The sequence below is a fragment of the Macrobrachium rosenbergii genome, chromosome 9 (genome assembly GCF_040412425.1).
Source record: "Macrobrachium rosenbergii isolate ZJJX-2024 chromosome 9, ASM4041242v1, whole genome shotgun sequence".
Classification (NCBI taxonomy): domain Eukaryota; kingdom Metazoa; phylum Arthropoda; class Malacostraca; order Decapoda; family Palaemonidae; genus Macrobrachium; species Macrobrachium rosenbergii.
Genome location: NC_089749.1, coordinates 53,145,879 through 53,159,766, shown reverse-complemented (window position 1 = coordinate 53,159,766; position 13,888 = coordinate 53,145,879). Strand labels below are relative to the sequence as shown.

The 13,888-nt window shown below is 35.0% G+C and overlaps 1 long non-coding RNA gene across 1 annotated transcript in view; it reads left to right on the top strand.

The window, feature by feature from the left end:
- The first annotated feature begins 1,055 nt into the window (after positions 1–1,055).
- The window catches only part of LOC136841801 (uncharacterized), a 518,713-nt gene continuing 505,880 nt past the window's right edge, over positions 1,056–13,888 (top strand). Inside the window, exons 1-2 of the long non-coding RNA XR_010854092.1 lie at positions 1,056–1,658; positions 7,492–7,592. This is a non-coding gene — a long non-coding RNA (uncharacterized lncRNA). The remainder of the gene's footprint in view (positions 1,659–7,491; positions 7,593–13,888) is intronic.

The following is a 13,888-nucleotide window of genomic DNA, read 5'->3' as shown; positions in this document are numbered from 1 at the left end:
TAAAATTTCACCAACATTCTTAATTTGGTAAATAAACACCCCTGGGTATATATATATATATATATATATATATATATATATATATATATATATATATATATATATATATATATATATATATATATATATATTCCAAATAGAATTTAAAATCGAAGATAAGAAACGGATTCTGAAACTATAGATAAATCAAAATCTTAAAAGCAATGGTAAAAATCCATGGGCAAAAATGCTGATTTATCCACCTATTTTATTACCAAAACTTATGTATATAAATGTTTCTTCCAGAACATTCCATGAGTTCTCTACATTTTGGATTTGGCCGAATGGAATTTAAATCAGAAAATCGTGTATCAAATCATAATTCAACCAAATTCCAATGGAAAACTCGGGACTACTCGAGATACCATCACTACAAAACCATTGAAAAGTTTATCTTATTACAAATGATTAATATCACTTTACGCGGAAAAAATGGTATGTATCCTATTTGCTTTATAATATATGAAGATATTCGACTGTTTAAAATCCCAAGTCTGACAGTAACATAGGCATTTTATTCTTACAATACGATAAATGTCCTTTGAATCACGCGGCGTTGTGGTAACCTGGGACAATAATTCTGTGTTCAGATCTTAGAGAACGCCATTAAACTGCAAGAACCAATGATTTATAGTTGTTGTACATGTTCCGAACACTTGTTCTTAACTGCATGGTAATACTATCTTAATATGTGTGACAGATAGGAGGGAATTTTGAAGGTGACATAACATAATTATGATTTATGGAGATGCATACGGTTGCAGTAAATCAGGCCATCATTTCATGTGACTAGAAAGATTAATTTTATCCGGCAATTTCAATTTGGGCATTTTCTTGCGTCTACATCAGTAATATGCACAGCCTTTTCTGTTTTTGTAAGCAAAGTATCCAAAAATTACATGACATTTTTAGACATTTCTTTTTAGCTAAGAAACTCAGTCGTTACAGTAACGTAACAAAACATTCTTTTTAGCTAAGTGGAATGTCGGTTATTGAATATAGAGGGTCAACGATAACTGGAGATATGTGTATACCAGAAGCAAGTTCTCTGTGTAAATGTCAATGAGACACGCACGAATATATTGTTTTTAAAAATGTTTTTTCGCCTAAACAGTTTAGAAATTGGTATATATCATACAGTACAGGTACCGAGATACTGAGAAATCAATCGTGTTTTATTTTCTATACTTTTACGTTTCCCGCCAAAAGGGTTTGGTAATAAAAACGGAGTCCCGCCGAGCTTCCGCCACTCTAGGATTGACCTAAGGACATAAACAAAAGAAGGCAAATTTCTCATTATCTCTGTAATTTTCTCAGATTATCTCACCTGTACGGCAATATTTTTACCAGTTTCCTTATGGTTTGGCCCAAAAAATCGTATAAGCGGCCTTCTTTACATTTACTTGCCTGTGTAGTTTGGGGTGTCGCCACCAGGTGACCAGAGCGGCGCTGCTTGCAGAAGTTGCAGGTAACGAACCCCTGTTATCCGTGGAATTTTATGCACGAAGTCCGGCGATTTTTTCTCGTTCATTATCTTCGTAATCGGACGTTGTGTAGCTGATAACGGCAGAAATATGGCACAGGAATTCCTCAAGAGAAAATGGGATAACATATCAATGGTAAGCAGAGCGTACTTGATTTTATTTACCCACGATTTTGTGGTGATCAGAAACATTGCTTGTTAGCCTAACATGTTTTATACTTTCGGCATATTTTTGTAGCACATAAATGCTATGACGATTTCGGTTTTGAAATCAGACATGTATCATGTGTATGACACCCTATAAAGTAAAAAAAATATATTGTTATTAGAAATGTTTAGCCATCAGTAGGCCTATAGAAATATTGTCATTTAAACTCTTTACTTTGATGCATAACGACACCAACGGTATTTAGTCAGTCATTAGAAATCTTTGTGCCTAGCCATTTAAATTTCTTCAGTTTTAGACATGTAAAGGCAGCGGCAGAAGAGTTTAACAAAATGCATTTGTCAAACGTTTTCTCAACGAAACTCTGATACGTAACGCATGGTGAGAGGATTTCAGGCCGACGTAAAAGGACCGTTGAAAATTAGATTTATTATTCGATCCGAAGTAAAAATACTTGTATTTTTTATACGTGTAACAATCGCTGTTTTAGTTTATGTTTTCATGTGTTCATGAAATGTCTCATAGATTGACGATGCAAGAAAACGAAGTTTTGGTAACCTAGGCTACGCTTTTGCCTCAAACTACACATTTGATAACATGCTCCAGCATTTAAACCTTATTCCAAATGCAACTTAATTCCGAGTATATAAAAATTAATTTTTCTGCGGTAATAGTTACTGAATCCTCATGCCAAAAAAAAATAGCCTTTAAGATTGGAAGCAAGAAAAATATCTTGGTCAAGGAAACACTAGGCCTATAATGTTTGATTTGGCAAGTATTTTTTTCTTATTAAGATTTTTATTCCAAGTAAGTACAAATTACTTCTTGATGGTTGGTAGCCCTTTTTAAAGAAGTATCGTTCCAAAGCCTTAGAATAAAAAAGAATGACTTGCCTGTTCTTGTCTGTCGTTGGTTTGTTTACGTGACGTTGAGCATGGCGGTAAAAAATGATGTTTTGCTAAACGTGTTTTTAAAACCGACAAAAATGCTCCCGGAAGTACCAGGGCAGCCAAAAAATAATAAATAAAATGTAATTTGTTAAACGAATGTGATACCTCCTTCATACTGTTGCTGTTTGTTTGCTATTTAAAATGCTTTGCTGCAGGTAAGCCTGTTTATATGAACATGTCTTGTGTATCTTGTTTAATATTCCGAAATATATTGTACAGTAATGATTTATTTACCTGTTGTAGCATAGTTAATTGTCATAAAAAGTAAACGAGAAAAAATGTGCTGCCCTAGTGTTACGTCAGTATGGTACAGTACTGTGATAGTACTGTGTGCTGGTGGCAGCTGGACCGGGAGACTGCCGCTACGTTTTATTGACTCTGCTTAGATCTACAAGAGCGCCGTTTGGCTACAGATTCTTTGAGTTATACTTGTAGTACAAGTTCTGATCCCTTTGGTGACTTAGCGCCGTCAGTGCACCTCATGCAGTGCACTGTAGGCAATACTTAAGGTTTTTTGCAGCGTCCCTTCGGCTCCTAGCTGCAACCTCTGTCGTTCCTTTTACTGTACCTCCTTTCATATTCTGTTGCTTCCATCTTATTTTCCACCCTCTCCTGACAATTGATTCATAGCGCAACTGCGAGGTTTTCTTCCTGTTACACCTTCCAAACCTTTTTACTTTCAATTTCCCTTTCAACGCTGAATGACCTCACAGGTCCTACTGCTTGGCCTTTGGCTTAAGTTTTATATTCAGTTTAATTCGACACAAATTCTGAACAAACATCTTAAACGGGATGGCAATGTGCTCTTAATATGAGTTGCAGGAGGGAAACAAAACGGAGATAACATCTCCAGAAAGAATTGGAAATGCATTTGGTTTCTCAGTTAATCAGGCTGTGATTACATGTGATTTAGGAAGGAAGGACAGATTTAATCCGGCAATTTCATTTTGAACTCTCCTACGTAAGTGTAAAACACAGCCTTTTTCTACAGTATAAGCAAAGCGTCGGAGATACCCGACACTGATAATATTTATTTTTTCAGCTAGGCGTCCAGCCATAAAAATTACATCTTTTGTTTCTTCAGAACGTGCGTTATCGGAAAGTTCCGTCAAGTACCACTTTTTGTATATTACAGTATGTGCTTAAAAGTGCGTTGGTGAATGCTCTCACTCATTACCGCTTACGAACAGGTCGACAGGTTATTTTCGATAGCTGGTAGAAGACAGCATGTGTTAGGAAATTGTGGCAGTGGGTTTTGGTTAACGGGATTCGAATGTACTCTTGTGTAGAATGTAAACGGGATCATCGTACATTTTTTTTTTTTTGTTTTTTTTTGTCGCAGGCTCAGAATCTAATAAATACCTTCGGAAACCATTTTGTAAATTTCCATGTATTCGTGAGGAACTGCGACGAAACAATATACGTATGTTGGGTACGGTGTTGTGAAGTCTTTGATCATGTTGTTGTTATATTATTATTATTTCAGTAGATGAAACCTATTCACATGGAACAAGAACACAGGGGCCATTGACTTGAAATTCAAGCTTCCAAAGAATGTTGGTTTCAAGAGGCCATTTTTCCTTTTGCATGAGGGTTCGATAACAATTACCACAGGGAAATTATTTTTGTATATTCGGAATTAAGTTCCACTTAGAGGGTTAAAATTAATGATAGAGCAACCTCGCCAAATGAGAAGTTTGAGGGTGTAAGTGCATCCTAGGCCACCAAACTTAATTATCTTTCATCGCCAGTCTATGGAACATGAATTAACCACTATGGTTACACATTAGGAAACACAACTATTTTTATTTATTGTGAACACATTTTATGAATAATTCACAGTAGCAACAACTATAATAATCAGGAAACCGTAAATATTTTGATTTATGATTTTGTGTCATTAAAAAGTAACTATTGTGAACCCACAAGTTGAGTTACTGAAGCTCTCTTGTATAGGCTTTACACACACACGCACACACAGAGCGTGGGGGTGGGCAAGTTGTTGTGGAGACAAAAGTAGTGCTTTGACACTTTTGCTTGCAAAGTGAGATCAGCAAGAACTCTCAGATGAATGATTGCTTCAGGCTAAAGATCAACGCATTCTTTATGAAAAAAAATGAAACACTTCAGAATCAGTGCTTCATATGGTACTGTTCTGCCGGGTACAGATCTTTTATGAACGCTGATCTTGGGGAAATACGAAAGAGAACCCTTGATGAAACTAAAAAGATTAAGCTTCCAGACGAATTCATGCACAAAAAAAAAAAAAAAATGTATAGTACTGAAGTTAGTGGTGTCAGTTTTGAATTTTTTTCTAGACAAGTGCCTGGAACTTTGACTGATTGCATGAGTATGTTAAATGATACAAGAAACATTCGATGAACAACGTAGTTGTACTTTGCAAAAGATTTCAGATCAAAGAAATAAAACAGTAATGAAAATGATGCAGTAATTTCTTACCAAACATTTGAGCCATGTATTTTTCCAAATGCTCATCTTGCATTTTATGGCTGCTTGACCATTGTTGTAGTTGTAGTTGTAGAATAAGCTGGTCATATGCCAGCAAAGCCTCTTGCTCCTGGAGCAACCCATAACCATGATACATTGGTAAAGTCGACAAATAATTACAGTGGGACTAGATTAATGAGACATGGAATTTGTGGATGCAGAAAAAACACCAAAAAATGTAATTTGTATTAACCGGAATAGCAATACAGGGTATACAAGAAAAAACACACAAGAGAGGCAGGGTAGGAAATTATTTAGTTTATGTATGCAATCCTTAATTACTAAAATGTATAAAAGCCTATGAAAATGTGGTAGTTGTTTACAGGAATTTGTAAAATAGCATTCTAACCATCCCTCACCTAACCTAGGACACTGAGTGTTTCCTGGCCCAGGGACCTTTGCCACTTGAACACCTCCTTTTAACTTTTGTAATACTGTGCTCCCTTTAACTTTTGTAATACTGTGCCATGGTACTTGCCAGGATACATCCTAACCGAAGCTTCGCCAGTATACAGGTCTTACATGATGGGGGTTAATTTTGTGGTGTGGTATATACTTGCTGAAGTACACCTTAACCTAATCTTCCCTAGGTTAAATGTGTTTCTAGGCCTATTAGTGAATATAACATGATAAAAAATCATTTATACAACTTCAAAACTTCTATTTCAATTTCATTTTCAAAATGATTGGCAAGAGAGTGATGAACCTCTTGTGTAAGACTTGTGATCATAAACTCAGTGGAGAAAAGACCAGGTGGGAGAAATTGTGCATGCAATGTTTGCCTCATACATGTAGCAGTTGTGCAAAGGAAAAAATAAGGAACTTATAAATCGTACAAATCCATCTGACATCAACTGGTAAATGTCTTTCTAATTATAGTGTTGTAACGTACTCAACTCTTTTCATACGGAGAAAAAATGCATGTCTCATTATGATAATATAATGGTTAGTGTTATTTAATTTGGTGCTGGCAAGAAATTAATAATTGTGCCCTTGTATTTTCAGTGAGACCTGTTTCTGATGCTTTCATCTATAGGCTACAGTGGTTTTTCTATGAAAATTATTTTGCATCTGGTTATTCCCTCTTACTAAATCAAGTGGACTGTCTTGTATATTTTAAGCATTTGGAGGTAGCCCGTTCAGTAAGTTCTTTCACTAAACTGAGAATAGTTCTGAACTAAAAATAGTTCCAAGTTGGTTTGTTTAGCATTTGACGAACAAGGCTCCACTTGTTCATTGGACATATGCCTGTGGTCAGTTCCAGCACTGCACTTACAGTACTCTCCTCCTTTGTCTGTGGCAATTCTGTGGATTCAGACTTGGTGAGATGTTTGTAAGAATCGTCCAGGTTTCACTTAGGCCTCTTGCATTGGAAAAAGTTCACTTATGTTCGGACAGGTAGATGGTGTACATCAATTAACAGGCTAAGCTTCGTCAGTTTTGAGTGTTAGCTGATCTGATGAACTATCCATGCTTGTCAAGTTTTCCTTCCCTCTCATCCTAGCTTACGCTTTTATTTTCGTTTTGAGCACCAAATTTTTGCATGGCCCGGGATAGCTGTTACATTGGTTCAGTCGTATAATAGCAGAAAAAATCCTTTAAATAGGGGGGAATAAGGGAATGGGATCCAAGCACACAGAGAACCAGAGAACTGAACAATTGCACACACACACACACACACATATATATATATATATATATATATATATATATATATATATATATGTGTGTGTGTGTGTGTGTGTATGTGTTTATATATACATATATATATATATATATATATATATATATATAAAGATAAAAATCCACAGAAGAAACGGAAACACTGGAGTGCTGCGAGGCCTTTCGACACTAGTCCTTTACTTAGCAGACTCTAGTGTCGAAAGGCCTCTGCAGCACTCCAGTGTTTCCATTTCCTTCTGTGATTTTATCTTTATTTATATATTCATCACGTTCCATATTTTCGTGATTCAGTTATACACACACACACACACACACACACACACACACACACACATATATATATATATATATATATATATATATATATATATATATATATATATATATATATATATATATATATATATATATATATCACATTGCGTGATTGTGTGTGTCTGTATGTAATAAGATCTGGAAATTTGGTGAGAATGGAAATAGTTCTCCGGGTATTGCAGAACGATGTGTGGTGGGACAGAACAAGGCCTTACTTTAAGTGTGGTATATTTAGAGGCGTTGTACAACTGATATGGATTTTGCGAATAGAGCTCAATATTTGGCTAGTTTTTTACCTACCTTTGCGAACTACCTGTTATAAATTTATACTTCGTTTTATTCTGCAGAGATCTTCATTCATCTGAAATGGGGTTTAGTGTTTAACTGGTGAAAGGCAACTTTTGCTCGACAGCGGCAAGAGAGAGTCACGTGCATTGCATTCAGAAAGGTAAGTGAATATTTTCTTATGTTAGCCTTTTAAAAGAATGAATTCCATTTTCTGTCATCTAGGACATTTTCTTTAAAACGTTATCACGGACTACAACATTCCTGCTCGTTCGTTTAAAGGGCCGGTGGCAGTGCGAATTATTATTACTGTAATATATTTCGTAGTCAAGAAATGTAAGAAATATAACAAGGCAGATTTTATTATTTTTAAAATTTAAAGAAGTTCTGGATAGTTGGTAATAGTTCCCACGATTTAACAAAAGGAATATTTTTCTTTAAAATTTTATCACAAATTCCTGATTAAACGCTCTAAAGGGCGGGTGACAGTTCGAACAAATATTCCATAGCTGGGACGTCTTTTAAGAAATATATAAGTAAATTTTTTATTTTAAAAGCTAAGTAAACTCGGAATAGTTGATTATAGTTCCCATGATTTAACAGGTTAAGTAACAGAAAGGAGCGTCATTAAACACTAAATGCATGGGTTTTTAGGTACTAGACTACATCGAGATTAAATCGACTCATAGGGCAATGTCAAAAGATTAAATCGACTCATATGGCAATGTCATAAGATTAGATCGACTCACATGGCAATGTCATAAGATTAATCGACTCATAGGGCAACGTCGTAAGATTAAATCGACTCAGGGCATTGTCATAAGATTAAATCATCTCGCAGGGGAATGTCATAAGATTAGATTGACTCATAGGGCAGTGTCATAAGATTAAATCGACTCACGGGGCGATGTCATAAGATTAAATCGACTCCTAGGGCAATGTCATAAGATTAAATCGACTCCTAGGGCAATGTCATAAGATTAAATCGACTCATATGGCAATGTCATAAGATTAAATCAACTCTTAGGGCAATGTCGTAAGTTTTTTTTTTTCTTTATCCTTGAATTCTTATCATCAAGCTTTGTGGTAAGTTGCTCTCACTTTGCTGTATTATGGAACTTCATTTATGCCTCTAAATCTTGACAACTCCGGTAATGCTGTGTAAGGTCTAGTAACAAGGTGGAAATGTGTCCATATTGTCAATGGAAAATTAAGGTAAATATCATGGTTGTACAGAATCTTAGCAGAATGGCTGTCCACAACCTGCTGATATTTAGATAGGTTGAGTTAGTTTTTTTTAATGCTTTGGGAGTTTAGTCAAGGGTCTGATGTATTTATTATTATTATTATTATTATTATTATTATTATTATTATTTCCATAAATCATAGCTAGTACTTTTGATTCGTTTTTAGGGACCGTATAATGTGGCCTTTTAATGGATTGCAATACCCTATCTCTATTATGTTTCTTTTTTTCAAATGATTGTTATGACATCCATAATTTTTCTTTAATTTCCGATATATATGGAAAGGCAGTGGAAGACTGCAGTAAAAAGTGATATATCTCTACAAAATGAATAAATGAATTCCATTCTTCAGAGGGGTAACTGCGATTCGGGATTACTAGGATGTTTGAAACTTGACTTTTGTGGGATGACTGAATGAGTATCGAAATGTAGAAGAATGAAAACCCCAGAAGATGGACAAACGAAAAAGATAATATATTTGGGTTGGCCTTTGTTTTGCTGTCAGCAGCTGCGAGAAGTCTTAATCTCTCATCACTTTGGTTAGCACTGCTGATTAAATGTCGAGTTTTATATATATATATATATATATATATATATATATATATATATATATATATATATATATATATATATATATATATATATATATAATATTTGTTTATTTATGTATTTTTAGTTCTGATGCAGAATTTTCACAATTTTTTTCGACTGATTTACAGATCTGTTTAGGAATTGAGTAATTACAGAAAAAAACATTCTATTTAAAGAGAGAGAGAGAGAGAGAGGCAATACCCCATATAAAGAGAATACAAAAATGAAACAATCGGCATTTAAGAGCAATTGATATCAGTCACTGGCGTAAACGGACGTGTTTTTCATTTGATCAATTATTTCTTAACGAAATTGATCTTATTTCAACGCAGACAAAGTAAACTACAACTGAAGTGATGGACATAGACCCAGCAATTAATATGTTGAGATTAAATATATTCCTCCCTGCCCGGGCTGCTATAATAACATTCAAGTTGCTAATAATATGCACAAATATTTTACATATTACAAGCAAACTTTTCGCCGAGGAGGGTAAGTTCGGGAAAATATTGCAGAGCCCACGTTAATTATTCAAATTTCGGACTGGCCCCCCTTTCCACTGCCCCCTCCATAAATTTGATGCTTGGAAGAGGGCACATTTTTTCAGAGTTATTACGTAACTCCGAAATACTCGCCTAGGGCAATATTTAAACCTTGGGAAGTTTCCAATTCATTATATCCCGTAGGGGTTTAGTGCCGTCAGTGCACCTCACGCGGTGCATTGTAGGCATTACTTAAGGTTCTTTGTAGCGTCCCTTCGGCCCCTAACCACAATCCCTTTCATGCTTTTTACTGTACCTCCTTTCATATTCTTTCTCCCATTTGACTTTCCACTCTCTCCTAAAATTTTTTCATAGTGCAACAGCGAGGTTTTCCTCCTGTTACACCTTTCAAATCTTTCTACTCTCAATTTCCGTTTCGGCGCTGGATGACCTCACGGGTCCCACTGCTTGGCCTAAATTCTGTATTCCATTCCATTCCGTTCCAGTTCATTTTAGGAGTATCTCAGGGACTCAGAATCCGTCTGCTAAACTAAGGTCACCAATAAACCCTTTTTTCCCGTGCAGTGGGTGGTTCCAGAAGGCGTGTGACCTTTTTGGTTTTCAGCTTATATTTTTGTCATGAGGTTGTTAGATCTATGCCTTCCTCCGTCCCTAGTTCTTCATTGGAGGGGTGGGTAGAGCTTTCGGCTAGCACGCTGTTGGCCCAGCGTTCGACTCTCCAATGAAGAATTAGAGGAATTTATTTCTGGTGATAGAAATTCATTTCTCGTCATAATGTGGTTCGGATTCCACAGTAAGCTGTAGGCCCCGTTGCTAGGTAACCAGTTGGTTCTTAGCCACGTAAAATAAATCTAATCCTTTGGGCCAGCCCTAGGAGAGCTGTTAACCAGCTCAGTGGTCTGGTCAAACTAAGATATACTTAACTTTCTTCTCCGTCCCTGACTGGGAGCCACTGCAGTGGATTAACGACCATGTACTTAATTCACACGCAAGGCCTACAGTGGCCCAATGGATCTTCATGCAGTATGTGCCTATCAGTCTATCCTTTTCCTACACTGGATCCCGTGCCCTTTTGATTGTGAAATGAACTTCCCGTGGCTACATTGAAATATATATATATATATATATATATATATATATATATATATATATATATATATATATATAGATATATATGTACCCATATTTATACACATACACGTATATATATACGCGTATATACGCCCTCGTGTATTTTATGTATAGAGGTATATTATATATCTATATATATCTATCTATCTATCTAATATATATATATATATATATATATATATATATATATATATATATATATATATATATATATATATATATATATATATATATATATATATATATAATTCAGCATGAGCGCCCACTCTTATAGAACAAGGTGAAAAGGCTATTCGATGTGTAAATAATGTTCCAAAGAGCAGAATAATTATTAATAGAAAATGAACAAACATATAAATATCGTAATTAGCATTACATTTAACGTTTCACTGTTCCATTTAATCAAGAGCCTCGTTTCTAGATACATTTGTTTGAATTTATTTATAAAAAAAGGTCTACAACGTAAAATTACAAATGGCGCCATGTAATATCTCACTTTTTCATATTTTTTGAAATTTTTGAAATTTACAATCGTATCTATCTGTTACCACATGTGACATTTACAGTCCTCTTCTCCGTAGGGGGTTAGTGTCATCAGTACATCTCATGCGGTGTACTGTAGGCATTTCTAAGGTTCTTTGCAGCTTCCCTTTGGCCCCTAGCTGCAACCTCTTTCATTCCTTTTGCTATACCTCCATTCATATTTTCTTTCTTCCATCCTACTTTCCACCCTCTCCAAACAACTCCGCCCATAAAATGGAAGGCTGCAGGATCTGCAAAAATACAAAACTGAGAAAAATGCTAGATACTCCCTTGACTTACTACTGATTTTGCAGATACTGCAAATGGGACTCCCTAAATACTCGTGGAAAGCATTGAATAATCATTCTGAAGCTGCAGTAATTCGTGTATTTTGTGTATCACGAGCCCAGTAGGTGGCACATCTCATTTTCGAAAATCTTGCAGATACTGCAGTTTTCCATTTTAGGGCAGAATTGTTTCATAGAAGTGCAGTGCAACAGTTACCTTTCAAACCTTTTATCTCTTACACATACTCATAATAGTTGTCGTTCCTTACTTTTATAGCCGACAACTAGTAATATACAGTTTTAATAACACATAGATATGCAACTTTCGCAGTCCTATCTTTAATTGGGGTCCTCCTATCTTGAAAAAGGTTGGGAACCTGTTACACCTTTCAAACCTTTTACCCTCCATTTCCCTTTCAGCGCTAAATGACCTGATATGTCCCAGCGTTTGGCCCTTTGGCCTAAATTCTATATTCTATTGTATTCTTCTCTACAGTCCTCTTAAATCATTTCATAAAAGATTTGCTATGGCAGACAATGCTGTGTTTCTTACCTGAGGCGTCACTGTAGTAGTTGTCGTACAAATAAAGTAAAATTATTCCCCCCCTTGTGGACTCAAAATTATTTGACGTCAATCTTTGTTTGTGATTTATTTTAATCGAATTCTTTTTAGTTTGTGGTATTTTGGCTGATATTCATATTTATATGTAATTTATTTTGATCATATTAATTTTTACTTATTTTATTATGGCAATATTTAGCTGTGATTTCTCTTGATTATGCTAATTTCTATTAATGATTTATTTTGATTTGTAATTTTACCTCTTTGTACAGTATTCATTTTCATTCCTTTTGAATTTTGATTACAACATTCTTAATGGTCTTGTTTATATGCTTATTTTTATCCAGAACTTCGTTTGGCCATGTAAATTATATTTAATATCTCTCGATGATATTAATATTTATCCAAAACTTCATTTGATCATGTTGATTCCAAAATACAATTCCTTACGACGCATGTTCATTTTTATCTAGAATGTCGTTTGTCTGTATAAATTATATTGAGTCTCTCTCGATGATATTAATCTTTATCCAGAACTCTATTTGATTATATCAATTTTAAAATACGATTCCTGACGACGCTCTTACAAGAGTCCCGTTTTCACTGCAGTAACTGCCCAAGGTGCTAGTTTTTATTCAGCTGTTCAGGAACCAGCAGTCAACAGAAGCCTACCAGCTGTTGCCACTTGCGAATCTCTATTTGTTGGTTATTTGTGCTTTCGTGCGATCTTCGCCAAGCATTGCCGTGTCGTTCTTATCTTGCTGCTTTTGTTTATGAATGTGTGGTCTCTTTTGGGATTTTTTTTTGGGGGGATTATATGTGTTTTGTTGATATGACGGGTAACTAGATAATAGTTGTTCAGACATATATTTATACAAATATTCATACATTTTGTACACACACATACATACGTACACACACACGTATATATATAATATATATAATATATATATATATATATATATATATAATAGGCGTGTGTGTTTGTCTAGTCACATACACAACTTTTTTTTCTCATTCACAAGGCCACAAATATCGTTGAATATAAAATCCACTATACTCTTGGAATAACTTATACAAAAAGGGAGTTATGATTGGTAAGTGCTTCCGCGCCGGCCAGGAATCGAACCCCTGCGGAGGAGAGCTTTAATCAGTTACAATTCCCTTTGGGTGTAAGTCGTTCCCAGGGTATCAAGAAATCGACATTAAACGATATTTGTGGGTAAATATTTGTGAATATATATTTTATATATGTATTTGTGTGTATGTATATATATATATATGTACATATATATATATATATATATATATATATATATATATATATATATATATATATATGTACATATATATGTATATAATTATGTTCCTTTACTCTGTATTCAACGGCATTGCAGTTTCTAATAAGAACAGCCAGTGCTTAAAGTAACTTCAGGTGTGAATTTCACACAGAATCAATAGTCGCACTTTAATGACAGACCTTTGCAAAACTCAAAACGTTTTACATTCCCTAACCACTTCTTGTGTTATTACTTTCTCCGCTTTGTCACGCGCTTTTATGCTCGTTGCATGTTAGTCTGTGGTAAATTAATGACAGGTCTTCCAAATACTCGGCA